Source organism: Panthera tigris, chromosome B1 (genome assembly GCF_018350195.1).
Source record: "Panthera tigris isolate Pti1 chromosome B1, P.tigris_Pti1_mat1.1, whole genome shotgun sequence".
Classification (NCBI taxonomy): Eukaryota; Metazoa; Chordata; class Mammalia; order Carnivora; family Felidae; genus Panthera; species Panthera tigris.
In genome coordinates, this window is record NC_056663.1 from 103,089,308 (window position 1) to 103,105,177 (window position 15,870).

General features: G+C 37.4%; 1 long non-coding RNA gene across 2 annotated transcripts in view; it reads left to right on the forward strand.

Annotated features, from left to right (window-relative positions):
• Positions 1–916: 916 nt before the first annotated feature.
• Positions 917–15,870, forward strand: part of LOC122237689 — a 100,434-nt gene continuing 85,480 nt past the window's right edge. The window contains exons 1-4 of one of the 2 annotated variants that reach the window (XR_006216292.1): positions 917–991; positions 1,448–1,610; positions 3,878–4,040; positions 7,100–7,197. This is a non-coding gene — a long non-coding RNA (uncharacterized LOC122237689). Of the gene's footprint in view, positions 992–1,447; positions 1,611–3,877; positions 4,041–7,099; positions 7,198–15,870 lie in introns of those variants that run through there. The other variant, XR_006216293.1, reaches the window with a different exon arrangement.

Consider the following 15,870-nt stretch of genomic DNA (forward strand, 5'->3'; position numbering starts at 1 on the left):
AAAATATAATCTCAAACTCAAGGAAACTTTTATGTAAATGATTTTTTTAAACCTCCAAAAATTTAAAATTCGACTCAATTTATTTTTATTAGATGGGTTCCTGGCTAGTTTCCACTTCCTGAGGCTTTTTATTCTGAGTTTATTTTTAAGACTAATTATCTTCACCTACATAAACTTCCTGGATTTCAGAATACTTAATTGGTTGGTCAAGTGTCTCTGCTATCCAGATGAAAGTTACCTATCATGCATCCTCAAAGAGAGCCAAAATTCAGACCAGATGCCATCTACTCAAGGGTACTTGAGGAACTGAAGCATTAAATTGTTGGCAGTATTAGCCAACATGTGTAGCTCATCATTGCAAACAAGCGTTCAGCCAATGGAGTGGTGCACTGTCATTGTGACCTGTAGATATTGGAAGAGTTCCAGAAATGACATAAGGTATTATGCATTAATACAGAGCAGGTGGCAGGCAGGTAGGCACCCAAGGTAGGCTAAACGAATGTATGAACTTACTCTTTAAGTTGAATAAGTTATACACTGACATAATTTAGATGTGTAGGCAAATTCTTAGCAAAAACAAAGAGTACTCGTATTTAGATTCTCATTATTCAGAACTTGATTTGGAACTTGTACAAAGAAATTGGATTTTAAAGTGCTCTGAGCAATTCATTGTCATACAAAGTGTGCCTTTTTTAAATCACAAATTCAGAATTTCAGGATTATTCTTATCTTTTTCTACATAAAGGGAAATAGTAGTAATGTATGCCTTTAAAAGAAGAACAAAATGTTTAATATTTGCCTTTTAAAAAGTAAAATGATAGGACAGCACCAGGAAATATACATAGGAGAGAGGTGTTCCTATATCTCCAATCTGAATAATCTGAATTTTAAAAATCTCACATCCTTTTAGATTTCACAAGACTCAAAGAAATGTGAAATATTTGACATTTTCACCTTAGTGTTTTCACACATAAAGGAGACACCTTTCAATGTAAGTAGCAAATTTTCTTTTCCTGTTGAGAGCTAGTTTTGCAACTCAAAGGGTAAATAAGGAAAAAATGTTGCTTTAGAATTTTCTGAAATGATACAACTCACATGCAGTGAACTCTAATTCCACTATTTCTGCAAGTGGCCTTGAGTCAGAATCTTAGTTGTTGAATTGCTGAAAATTTAGAAGTTATCTCTTAACTAGTCTACCATGTATGTGCAAATCAGAAAAGGTGTGAAAATTTTGCATTGACAGAGTTCAGTTCTTTTAGCCTTAGTTACACATTTAGTTGTCACTTAAGTTTTAATTGAATAAAATTAGGCCCCTTGTTTTCAATTAAACTATGCAAAGTTTTAAGTGTGCAGCAGCGACTTCATTCACTGTGGTGTTGACCCCTTGGAAATGAAAGCCAAGGTGATTTTTGATGTATGTATGCTATTTTTTTGGAAATGAATTCAGGAACAAGATGTGGTTGAGCTTTGAAGATATCAGATGTTGAATATAGAAAATTTGCTGCATTTCTAAGCAAGGATGAGACCCTCTGGGAACATAAAGGGCACCCACAGTAGCAGTGAAAAAAAGACGAGAAAATTATAGAAGGCCTTCAACACCAGACAGAAGAGTATGTATTTAAAACAGTCAATAGGGAATGGTGATAGGGTTTTGGAAAGGGTATGGCATGATTAGCACTGTGCATTAGGAAGAGCATTTTGACAGCAGTGTATAGAATAGAATGCAAAAGAGAGAAGCAGGGATTGGGTGGGGTGGTACTGTGTAAGGTTTGAACATCAGGCACTGGTTTCTGACAGACCTGGGTGTGAAACCCAGGCCGCATATTCATGAGTCCCAACTTCGTGTATCTTACAGGCCTGGAGCACCCATCACATCCTACCCCTGTGGAGGTAGCAGCAGAAACTCTGCTGTACCTGCTCCTCAGGATTCTGAGTCTAGCTCCACACGGCCTCTCCTCTCAGGTCCTGGAGTTCCAGGAGCAGTCAAGTGGGATCCCTTCCTCAGAGGTCTCAGCTCCAACCCCCTGGGCCTCTCCCGCAAGCTCCTGGCTTCTGATATTCCCCATCTCCATCAATTTGTTCTCTGTGCCCCAGCAGAGCTGTTTCCTGCAGATATGTCAGGGTTCTTTTGGTGTCTTCTTTGTGCTTGTCCAGGCCTTCAGGGCATGTGTAAACCAATCCCTATGCTAAATCCTTTTATTGTAATACCTAGTGACTTGGTTCTCATTTTCCTGGCTGGACCCTGGCTGACAGAGTGAGTGTGAACAGATATATAATCTAGGTAGACAACATGATGGGAACACTGGAATGGGACAGTTTAAGTATAGTCAGAGAAGGGAACTAGCTGGATAGGATTAGACCATGTAACTGAACAAGTGACATCCTGAAAATTAAGCAAGGAAAATTAGGGTGGGGTTTCAATGATGTATTAAGTGTCTCATTCATTATGTACAAGCAAATCTGACTTCTGTAACTTGGGTCATTCATCTCTATTATTTCCTCAAGAGCACAGTGATCCAAGGAAACTCTTAAAATGCGATCTTCTTTAAAAATATATGGAGACTCTTAAGCGTCCCCATCAGGTTAAGTGGCCTATAGAGGCATCCAGAGAGATGTGTAGTAGGCAGATAGATATCTGGTTCAGAGCCTCGTGAGAACAATCTAGACTAGAGATATATGTTTTGAAGTCACCAGTATACAGATCACAATTGAATTCGGTGGGGGGGGGGGGGTGGGGGGGAGGCAATGAGGTTACCAAGAAAGAGAGCAAAGAGTGAGAAAGTACACTGTTTATGGCTAAACATGAGGGGCAACAGTTCCCATTGTCTTTTAATAGGGTATCTGTGCTTCAAACAAATCACTCTGATTTCTGTCTCTCATGTGTTATTTATGAATTCCTGACTCTAACCCTGGAATAAAGTCATATACACCTAGAATAAGGTATCTGCTATTTCCAGCAATACTTGCTGTGAAGCCAACATTGGATAGTAGAATAGGCTTGGGCTTTGGGTCCTAAAATCTTGGGTTTGTTGTGGGGTTGACATAAAATCATCATCCTACTTCTTAATAGTTAAGAACTCTTCAACCTCAGGGATTCTCTGTGTCCTCCTCTGTAATATTAATACTAATACTAATATGCATTAAGGGTCACACAACAGACATTTGTTGGACGGCTACTCAATGCCAGTTGCTGCTCAGTTGTCAGTATGGGTGAAAGAGGAAGAAGAGTTCACAGTCCAGTGGGGGTGGCAGACAATATTTTGAGGTGACTGTAGTGCAATATATAGGGAACCAATAGAGAATGAGTGGGTACAGGGAAGGGGAAGGAGGGACAGATGATATGTCAGCTGTTGAAGCTGAATCTTGAGGAGGCTATGAGAGTTAATGGAATGAAAATGGAAGAGGACAGTATTGGGAATTTAATGTCAGATTTTAGTTAGAAGGAGTTTTTACTTTCTTCCCTTTGACTACTTCCCTCTAATCCTGGATCAAAATTCACCTATTTCAGAAACATGTCCTGAGCTTACTGGCCTCCTTTGTGCTTCCCTTTAGTCTTGTATTCTAATTTGCTTGAATAGACACACACACACACACACACACACACACACACACACACATTAAATCATTTTGTTCTTTTGGATATAACTGATAATTTCCCTTATATTCCAGTAGGTGTCCCTATTTTTTTAGGTAGAAAGAAAATTTACTTGGGGAAAATTATTTTGGATGTCTGTAACACTGTTCAAAATAGTAAATGCTTAATAAATTTTTAAAAACTATTTTTATCATATAAATAACAGGCTAGGTACATCAATGAAAAAGGTATTTACAAAATAATTCTTAATACATAACCATTTTGCTCTTACATAAATCACAGAAGAAGATCAAAAACTAGCTGGTCACAGCATAAAGACCATTGAAGACGTGACAAGAGCAGGCTCCAGTGTGGTAGGAGATGATGTGAGTGGAGGAGAGATTCTGAGATGAGAAAGTCCTAACGAACTCTACAGACAACTCTTTCCGGAGGTTCTGCCGTGAGGGTAAGAGAGGAATATGCTGATACTTAAGGGGAAATAGAGGGGATTGCTATTTTTAATACTAAGACCTTAAAACATGTTTGTGTATTCCTGGGAATGTTCCAATAAAAAGGGGTGACATAGGAGAAAACCCTGCAACCTTTGGCAAACGTCTTTTCCCTCTTCTATAAAATGCATGGTCTAAAATTAGAGATCACCAAGCTATTTTTAGCTTAAAAATTTCTGCCATTCCATGATTCTCTATGGTTTTGTTTTTTTGGGTCATTACCCCACACTGATAGGACTGTATAACTATTAAAATGTTGGTATTTAAAGATAATTGCATTCCTAACAGAAAATGAAGCAAACGTATAATAGAATGTTGCTCTGATTGTATATTGGCGACTGTATTTATCTCAAATAATGAAAAATAAGACTATTCTGCTCAATGATCTCTCTCAGACATATAAAATATGATAGACCTTTAAGAATAGGTGACTCAAGAAATCTGAATCTAAAGGGAACATATTTTCAGTGAGCTATGCCTCATAACTCAGGCAGGGTTATTTTTCCTGTATTGTGAAGGGGAGATGTGTGACCAGCTCATGTCCACAGGGATCACTGGACAAACTTTCATTTTCTCACTCTCAACATGAGGTAGACAGAGTACCCTACTTTTCAGGAAAGCGTTTCACAATCTGTGAAAAGAAGGGGCAAAGCCCTCAACTTTAGGTAAGGCAGACATGCATCTTTTTTTTTCACCCGTGGAAGGGCAGGCTGGCTGTGGCATCTCCCACTCCATCGACAGCCAGTGTTTTGTCTGGAGGTTTTTATGTCTGGGTGATTCCAACTCTTTAATAACCTTATATAGCAAGAGACTGGGAGAGGAGTTTTGTGTGTCTGATCCCTCTGGCCTCCCTCTGTTCTGTTTTGGAAACTCTGATTGTTGCAGGGTGCTCCCCAAACCACACTCACCTTCACCCCCAAATTAGGCTTCACAAAAGAGACTGGCAAAAAGCAACATCATTGAAAATATCCTCACGTGATCAGTGGTTCCAATTTGAAATCTGGTGCTGGTTTATGGAAGAGATGAGAAGGAAATTTTCCTGTCCTGGGGATTTTGTATGTTTTTCTGTCTCTTAGATTTTTCCCTTTAAAATGTGGTTGTGAAAAGCAGATGTTCAGTAAAGCTGAAAAGTCTTGGAAATATTCATCATTGCACGGTAACCCAATACCTCAGGGTACACACTGTCTGTAGTAGCAAAATAGACTTTTCTATGCCTACCATGGAATCGTAGCTGTTGAACCGATATAAAATATGCCCTCTAAATTTAGCCTGCATATAAATCCGTTTATTGTTTAACAAAATCATGCAATGCCAATTAAAGGGTTTTTTTTAATCCTTCATAAATCAACTGCATATTAATTTTGCTGACTAGAGTGAGATAAAAACACCAAAAATTAAATTTCTACCATAAATATGACAAAATGAATACCGACTTCCCCTTAAAAACTTACTGAGGTCTTACCTTTGCCTCTAATAGCAGGGTCCAGTGTCTGGCACTTGACAACACATAATTAAAAAGTCCTTGTAACTGCTATTTTGGTGCAGCATCATGGAGAGCTAGAAATTTCCAGAACCTCAGTCATAACCTATTGTTGGAAGGTGACCTAGAACCTCATTAAATATTCAAAGTCTCTCACCTACTGGCAACATTCAGCATGTGGAGAGCTTGTTCTAATGTGTTGAAACTACCTTTATTTTCTGACATTTGTCCATGTAAAGCATGTGATTCATTACACTGGTTTTGTATGGAAGAAATAAATTTGAAACAAACATTTTGTTACAGCAGAGGCTGGTATTCATGACTGGTAACTAATCAGTCACTGATATATTAACAGGTTATTCATGCTGTTCTTTTTTTGCACTATGAAGTAAATTTTAAAAAAGCCCTTTGGTTGGGGTGTCATGTGATATTACAATGATACAGTGCTGATAATAATTTCTACTGGGGAAACATAGTAGCTGTCTTTACATTCACCAAAGTAATAAATAAGCAAACTTCCAGTTTATATACAACCTTTCCTCAGTTTGTTACCTTCTGAAAATTGCTTTGAAAGTTAATTAGAACTATATAAAATATGCCCAGCACACCAGTTCCTAAGAACAGCACACGACTGGGGAATACTTTATCAAAAAAAGCAGAATATTTATTTCATTGTCTAAGTTTGGTAGTGTACTCCTATGCCTGTCACCCAGTCTTTCTTCAGAGACCCACCCACCTTTCTTCTCCCTCTCTCTGTACCCCTTGCCCCAATTTAAGATTAAATTGGGGCACTGTTATACACTCATGAATGTATATTTCAGAGCTATTTCTGGTCTCTAATAGCTAATGTTGACTATTTGCATAATGCATAACAACCAAGGCAGTGATCATCCCAGAATACATTCAGTCCATGATTCATGATCTGACTATACTTATCAACCAAAGTTTAGACATAGTCCCTTTGAATCATAATCATCCTATACTGAATCATCAATATACAGTTTCAGTCTAAACTAGCAATAATTCTTCTGGATGCTTACATATGCCACAGAACAATAAGGGCCATGGGTATTCTATGCTGTAGGCTGATGAGTGCTTGAGCTGTGTGGGCACCAGGCAATCAGAAGGGCTGTAACCAATGGAAGGAGGGACAAAGAGTCACAGAGGCAAAAATGAGTGAGTTGTGTGGGTCTAATTTTATGAAGCTATCAATCTCAACCTTTTTTAGATGCCAGTCTTTCAGGAGCACCTGGGTGGTTCAGTCATTTAAGCGTCTGACTTCTGCTCAGGTAGTGATCTCACAGTTCATGAATTTGAATCCCGCATCAGGCTCTGTGCTAAAAACACAGAACCGGGAACCTGTTTCAGATTCTTTCTCTCTCTCTCTCTCTTTCTCTCTGTCTCTCTCAAAAATAAATAAACGTTAAAAAATTTTAGATGCCAGTCTTTCAAGAATCTGATTAAAGCTGTGATTGAATCTTTAGATCAAAGCAAATACTATTTTTTTTTTTTAATATAATTTCTGGCCATTGTTAGGTCTCCAGAAGTCTCCGGTTAAGCACCCTCACTGGGATCAATGGGACAGGAGTTTCAGAGCAGAAAAAGAGGAAGATCATTATGTTAACCTAGTGGGAATCTCTAAAACAAAACAAAACAAAACAAAAAAGGTAAGATAATAATGAGAAGAAGCAAAAGGATTTGTGTAAACATAAAAACAATGGGATTAAAGCAATAATGGCAAGTTTTAATGCTAATTACAACTGCAGAGAAATTCTTAGGAAGATTTGTTATCTTATGGGGAATTACAGAGTTGGGAAAATTGTTGAGAAGAACTGGAACATTTTCAGAACTCACCCTAAAGGAGATACTATTTTGACAGGTCTTGAGAGTTCTTGGCAGACCCTTAAAAGGCTCCCCTGGATGCTGGAGTTGCTGACCACATCAGAATCAGGATCAGCAGGGCTGTGGTCACACTATGTAAGACAGAATTTGTCACCTTGGCTTTGGGATCTACTGAGAGAGTGAAAGAGGGGACCTGAGGTTTAGATTACAGGGAGGTATGCTTGGGACACAGATGAAAACTAACAGCTTCAAATATCCTTTAGTTATTCAGTATAGAAATGCACGTGGGTACAATGTGCAGTCCTCGGTTGAACTGAGGGCTGGACATTGTTTGGGAGACCCTGCGCCTACACCCTGATGCTGATTTACTGACACAAGAATCAAGAGACTCAAGTCCTAGATCTGGATTTACCACCGTCTAGTTTTGTACATTTGAGTAAGTTATCTCACATCTCTGGATCTCTTTTTGCTGCCCAGAAAAAAGGCCACAGGAGGCCTAAATGATCTCTAAGGCTCCTTTTAACTCTAGAAGTCTATGGTTACTGCAGAGAATGAAAATCAATGGGAAAAAGAGCCACACTGTATCAATAATGTTTTACTTATTTTCAAAAAAGACCCATTTTATGCCTAGACTGATGCTTTAGATATATTGATTATAATAATTTGAAGCAGATTAATGTCATAGATTTCATAAAATAGAAGAATGATGATTCCTGAACCAGGGAAAGCTTGACAATGGTGTGTTTCTAAGAGCAGTTGGAAATCAGCAAGGGTAGTTAACTTTTTTAAAAAGCAAATACAGCATTTATTTACTCAGTTTGCTGTGTGGAAACTTACCACTGCCAGCTTCAGCCACAGAACATTCTATAAGAAGAAGTTGTGGTTTCCAGATGAGGGCAAGTGGATAGTGTTTTCCAAGGCCGCTTCAGGGAGCATCTGAGATATTTAGGCACATTTTGCATCTTGGCACAATGAACTTGTTATGAATTCTCTGTGCCTGGCTCTCTGTCTCCCGCCCCAATTATTACCTTCTGATTTTGGCAAACTAGAACAACTGAGAACTTCTGTGGGATAAAAGAGCTGGTTCCAGCGGTCTCGGCACGGCCTCAAGTCTTCCTTTGGGTAGATTCTTTCAGAATGAGGCTGGAAGTACCACTTGGGAGATCTGATTCTACCCTCCACATTAAGCAGAAATGCGGCCCTTGTATCCTCAGCCCGAGTCTGGGTTTACCATATGATGCTTATGTTTTCTTAAGTGGAGCAAAGAATGAGCAAAGAATGAGCAAATACTCATTTTATGTATGTTTAAAGCTGACGTGCACTTTGTATGTGGCATTAAGTAGGACCTTGCTGAAGTCACACTTTGGGATATGCATACCTGTCAGTCTAGGCTTCTTATTGAGAATTTCCTAAATAATTGTCCTATAAGATTTTTAAATAAAAAAAGATTATTTGTCATAATTGCTGAAAAGCTATTTTGGGGATGGGGCATAGCATATGAAGTCCTTTAATTCACTTGGTGGTTAAAGTGTGGGACAAACACTGAAAGTAATATGAATTCAGACTAAAACAAGAGATGTGAGCCCATTCTACTCTCTACTAGACACATGCCATTTACAGCAGTGCCTGACTTGAGTTTTCTGGGTCTCAGAGCCATTGAAGATACAGAGTTATTTAACAGTATTTTTTACTCAATATGCATAATGATTATTGGCTATAGTCTGATTAAATGAAAATATCGGTTTTCTAACATGGAAGGTCTGTACAATTATTTTTTAAAGAAATCCTTATACTCCTAAATTTATTAGTTCCAGTTGCCATATTTAAAATGTGTTAATATACAAACAAATGGAAGACAATGAGTGGGGTGACCCTACGTTAGTATAGTAGAAAGATCACTGGATTTGTGTTAGAATACTTACAGTCTGGTCTCAACTTTATCATCCATTTTGGATATAATCTTGAAGAATTTACTTTATTTCTATAAAATAGCATCTGAAAATGGATAGCCTACTCTGGTAGGCAAAATTGTAAGACGCTCCCTGTGAGTCTCCCTCCCAAGCATATATGCCCTGTATAACCCCTCCACTTGATTCTGGTGGCACCTGTGAATATGAGTGAATATTACTCTCACAATTATTGATATTATATGTTATGTGGAAAGATAAAGAGAATGTAATGATGTAATAATGATTAATCTTGGGGAGAAGATTGATAGGAAGAAAGCATTATGCGACTTCTAGGTGCAGACAATGTTCTCTTTCTTGATCTGTACTGGTTACTTGGGTGTGTACAGGTTATGAAAATTTATGGAGCTATGATATGTGTACTTTATGGATATTTATTGCGTTTCAGTGCAGCACTATAGCATTTATATACTTTTAAGAGCTATTTTTCTTTTAAACTATTAAAAAGTAAAATTATCTAGGGGTGCCTGAGTGGCTCAGTCAGTTAAGCATCTGACTTCCTTTTTTAAGTTTATTTATTTATTTTGAGAGAGAGCATGAGTGGGGGAGGGACAGAGAGAGAGGAGGAGAGAGAATCCCAAGCACAGAGCCCGACGTGGGACTTGATCTCACGGTTTGTGAGATCAGGACCTGAGCCAAAATCAAGAGTTGGATACTTAACCAACTGAGCTACCCAGGTGCTCAAGTGTCTGACTTTTGACTTTGACTCAGGTCATGATCTCACAGCCATAAGATTGAGCCCTGCTTTGAGATCCTCGTGTGGAGCCTGCTTAAGATTCTCTCTCTCCATCTCTCCTGTCTCCCTCTGGCCTCCTCCATATGTGTGCTCTCTCTCAAAAAAAAAAAAAAAAGCAAAATTATGTAAATGATAAAAAACAAAATCATTAAAATATAACATACATGAATTTGTTTGGATAAATTATTTAAATTGTATTAAATATTTTGATTAAAGAAACAGTATTCACAGTTCTAGCATTTAACATTCATCTAATTACCAGTGAAAGAATGTATTTCATGCTTCATGTATTTTGCATCTAGTTCCACATGTATTTAAATTTAAGAGTAATATGATTTGTGGAATATTGCAAACTATTCTTCAGGCACCATCTGCAATTGGTGTGAATACTATACTAATTCATGTATAGTCACAGATCCAAAAATTAAAACACAAAAAGAAGGAAAAACATGGATGCTTGACATTAGTATTCATTATTCAAGAATCATACTATCTAAGAGGAAGAAGTTTTTAATTAATTACCCTGTTTTTCTTTTCTATTTACCTAAGTACTGCTATCACCCAAATCTTTTCCAATCCAAAAAAGCATTGCCCATTTCTGATACCGGCAAATGGACAGCCCACAGATTTTCATGGCATTCAGAAATGGGTTAAGATGTGAGAAAAATTTCTTGGGGGTCCAAACAGTTTCAGAAACGAGAGAGGCTGTTTTGAGTTCCAGGTCACATCCTGTCAGCACTGGGAGAAGCGGCCCATATATTCTTTAGCATATGTATTTGTTCCTTCATTTTGTTTCTGATATGTGTGTTCTCTAAAGAATATAGCCCAAGGCAAAACCCTCTTTTGCCTGTGTCTAAGGTTGGGTCTAAATGACCCACAACTCTAAAGGTTCTTGGAAATTTTAACATTTTGAAGAGGAGAGATTCATAATGTCATTTAATGCTTTAATAGAGGAAGAAAATGTGATTTACTTCATAAAATTATATATATATTTACCATTTATGTCCTGGAAAATTATCCATCAACACCATCATATTTATGCTTTGTATTTAATAGTAAAGTGTTATTTGTTTTCTTCCCTTGTCTAAAGTATCCATTGTATTTTATCATTTATTTTCAAGTTAATATGTTTATTAGTGAAATTTCCTGCTTGTTAACATTTGTCAAAATAAAACAAAATATTTTTTTTAATTTTTTTTTAACATTTATTCATTTATGAGAGACAGAGAGCACAAGCAGGGTAGGGGCAGAGAGAGAGGGAGACACAGAATCCCAAGCAGGCTCCAGGCTCTGAGCTGTCAGCACAGAGCCCGATGTGGGGCTCAAACTCAAAGCTGTGAGATCATGACCTGAGCCGAAGTCGGATGCTTAACTGACTGAGCCATGCAGGCGCCCCCAAAATATATATATTTTTGTCTTTCTATATTTTTCCTTCTTTCTTCATTCACATTGTAGCTATATTTTTCTTACTATGAATTTCTTAGAAAAAATTTTCTTATTATCAAGTATTGCTCATGTTTAGTACTGAATATTGCTTAGTTAGAAAGGTGGCTCCTTTTTAAGGTAGTTAGTTTTTTTCATTCTTTACTATGGATAGTAAATATGACACTTTGAGTAAGATTGCTCTTATTTTTAAATGAAAAAGTTTCCGTGATGTTATCAATCACTGAACTCTTTGATTATAACATTAAATTCAGTTGGAAAGTTACATAATTGGAAACTGCAATTCATGAGGTTCTCTGAGCCCCCGTTCCTGCCATTACTTCTAAATATAATTATAATAGAACAGCTCTCAATAGATTGTGGATGTGCCTTGAGTAATGTATAATGAGAACAGGATTGTTAATCTAATAAATTTGATAACAAACAATTTGTGAGATGATGGTAGGCATTTCAACATAAATGAACTTAGCTGTCTATTGTAAATGTTCCTATTAGGAAGAAAGCATCATTCAGAAACAAAAGTTACTTTTTATCACTGGATTTCATTGTAAATTAAATGGTCATATAATTGTCTACATCTCTTCAGAACTGGATTTTGCTTCTTTTAGAGGGAATAGAGAAATCACATCAGTATCTAGAAATTATATCTCCATAAGAATAAAATGAGAGTACTAATTATTTCTCTCTGCTTAATCTCTTATAACATGGAATCTCTTAATACAAACTCTACACTTTAAAATAAGTGATAAATTAAAATTATATTTTTGTTTTAGAATATATTTGAAAATGTAATTTTCTTTCACACATATTAAAGCAAAATATGAAACAATTCAATAAATTGCTTCCATTTTAAATAATTTTGAAGTTTTGCTTTTTACATGCAATCTCAAAAACTTTTAAACTTAAAGTTATTCCTCCTTCATTAAAGATTAAGAAAGAAGATATTTGGAATGCCAACTTGAACTAAGAGTCAAAGGTGGGACATTTTGTATTTCTTCAAAACTTTGTTCAATAGGTACTTTTAAAATGTTTGTTGCCAGGGGCACGTGGGTGCCTCATTTGGTTGAGTGTCTGACTCTTGGTTTTGGCTTAGGTCAGGATCTCACAGTTCCTGGGTTCTAGCCCCACATGGGGCTCCATGCTAATGGTACAGACTCTGCCTAGGATTCTCTCTCTCCCTGTCTCTCTGTCCTTCCCCTGCTCTCTCTCTCTCTCTCAAAAATAAATACTTAAAAAAATGTTTGTTGCCAAATTAAAACCAGAATCTTGTCTATAATTTGTAAGATGATATATAAGTATAAAACAGTATTAAATAACCTCTGTTCTTGGTTATGAGGATGTAAAAGAAGCCAGCTTACTTAGCATCTGAGATCAACTAGAAAAGTAGACTATAATATGAACCAACATTTTTCAGCATTTGGATAATAGTCAGCTCACATAGTCATCCCCAACAGAAGAAGAAAAGTGGTACAACTCTTATAATTGTCCTCAGTTTATAGGCTGGAGAGAGTTTCTAGGCCATAGTGAAGAGGTGGGGGGGGCGGTACCAAACAGAGCCCAGATGTCTCAGTGCTCTGAGGTAACAGAGTCGAATTTGGGGAGACTAAGTCAGGCTAGCAGGGCTGAATATCAGGAAGAAGGGAGTTGTACAGAGCAAGCTCTGAAAATCTGCAGATGGGCCTTTCAAGCCCTTGACCCAGTCATGACATGTACATGTATGGGAGGAAACTACCTGAGACAGAGAAAAGAATCACAAGAAAGAAGAGCTGGAATAATCCCTAGAGTTCAGATGGCTCCAAAGTCAGAAGACTTCCTTAGCAAATTCTATCAAATATTAAAGGAAAAGGTAACACCAATACTATATAAATTCCCAAACACAGAAGAGGTGGAGACATATCCCAAGCATTCCAAGTCTCAAATTAGCCTGACACCAAAAACAGAAAAAAATACAAGAAAATTAAAGACTAATATTCCTCATTAAATAGACCCAACCATCTTTAGTAAAATATTATTAAATATTTTGTAGCAATATTTAAAAAATGGATGACACATCATGACCTAGTGGGTATATTCCAGGTAGTAGTAGCAAAATTGATTTCAAAGTTCATTTTGAAATCAGTCAATATAATTCACCATATTAATAACTAAAAATGAGAAAAAAATCTCTATACATGAAGAAAAAACATCTGGCATAATGCATCATCCACTAATTCATGCATCCTGGTAGGTGACACACAATTTCATTTGTTTCATTACTAATCTGTGCACTTTGGTTCAGTTTTTCTCAACCAAACATTCTATGAGAGAATTAAGCCCAAGTATTCTGAGGCTGGGCTTGGCAAACTTTTCTGTAAATGGCCAGATAGCAAATAACTCGCACCATTGTCTCTTGAAAGAAGCCATAGAAAATGTGTAAACAAAGGTCTCTGGCTGCATCTCAATAAAACTTTATGGACAATAAGATGTGAATTTCATGTAATTCTCATGTATCACAAATTATTCCTCTTTTTACTATTTTCAACCATTTAAAGATATAAGAATTCATTCATAGCTCATGATATATACACACAAAAAAGATAGCTGACTGGACTTGGCCTTCAGATTATATTTTGCTGACCTCTGCTCTCAGATACTCATTGTATGTAATGAATTCATTTATTTATTATGAATTTCTTATGAATTTAGCATGTACCATTCTTGGAAGAATTGAGAAAATGATCGCCAAATGTGTGTCCTTTGACTCAAATGTAGTATCCTGATTGGAAAGGCTGTGTTGTATCACTAGGTTTCTCTATCTTTGCAAAGTGCATTTTGTGGAAGAGATACTGTGAGATGTGTAAATATCCTTTTACATAAAAAGCTTTCAATTTATTCGTTGTTATTTTTATCTGTAAGGCCTTGAGATTTCTATGTCATTCAATGAGTTATAACCGGCTACTATTTATTTTGAAGCTTACATTTTTCCTGATTTGGCCATTGGACACCTGTTCATGCTGCCTGCTGTTTCTTTCTGACATGTTCCATTATTCTTTGAGCATTTTCTTTCAGGAAGAGCAAGATTTTTTAGATTCATCTTGCTGAAGTGTGCTGCTGAGGCCCTGGATTAGCTATTTTCCCTTAAAAGTTCTGGTTTCTTATACTGGAGAGTGGGGATTTAGAAGTCAATATCTGAGAACTAGATGTGCTTGTTATTATTATTGGGGTGTTGCTGTACCCAGCCCCAATCAGTGGACAGGCATATATGTGTGCTCCCACATACATATATTTACATCTGTATTTACTTTTCTATCAACTATCTATCTATCTATCTATCATCTACCTATCATCTATTGAAAGATAATACCAATTATATATATATATATACCAATTATATATATATATAATTATATATATATAATACCAATTATATATATAATATATATATATATAATATATATATATAAATGTGTGTGTGTGTGTGTGTGTGTGATCACACAATACCTAATCCTACATGGTCCATGTTAGTTTTCTCCCTTTTGTATACTTAACTCACTTCTCTGACAGTAAGAAGCTTGGCTTCTGTTAACCAATCTCCTTGTATGTCCCCAATCTCTCATATATATTGCCCCCACCTTACCCATGGAATGCCCTTTCCACACTGTTTCTCCCCGTGCTGGATGCTCCCCTTCACGAAGGCCTTTTTCATCTCTTTTGGGCTCCATCACTCCGCATCAGCTTAAGTGAACAGTTCCCTCACCTTTGTTGGAGTTTGATACCCAATGTTGGGTTGTCCTATGCGTGTATTCCCTTCTCGAACAGCTCAGGCTTTGTGTCCCATGTGGACCCCCACCCTGTGGGGATATTCTTCTCAGACAGCTAAGCTACCCTTCTGTGTGGACTTCCTCCTCATTCTGCTCGGGCTCTGACACCAATATGCTCTGTCCACCTATGTGGGCACCTTGTACACTCTAGTATCCACATCAAACTGCCCTACCATGTGCCCTCCTCAACCTGCATGACTCTGACTTCCTAGTCCAGGTGTCCTCTCATGAAGAAGATTTCCTTCTATGATTCTGACATCTTGCACTGGGTCACCCCACATGGAGATGCCCTCCTCAACCAGCTCAGGCTCTAAGATGTCCTGCAAGTGTGGACACCTTGCTTGGGTTATGTTACCTGATGTTGGAAACTCCCATATGTTGAAAGCCTTCTTGTCCACATAGGCTCCAACATCACAGGGCAGGTTGTGCCCAGGTATGAGAGCCCACCTTACAACTGCTTGAGTTCTAATTCTGTGCCGGCCTGCTCCCAAATATGAATGCTTCCTCACCCTACTTGGG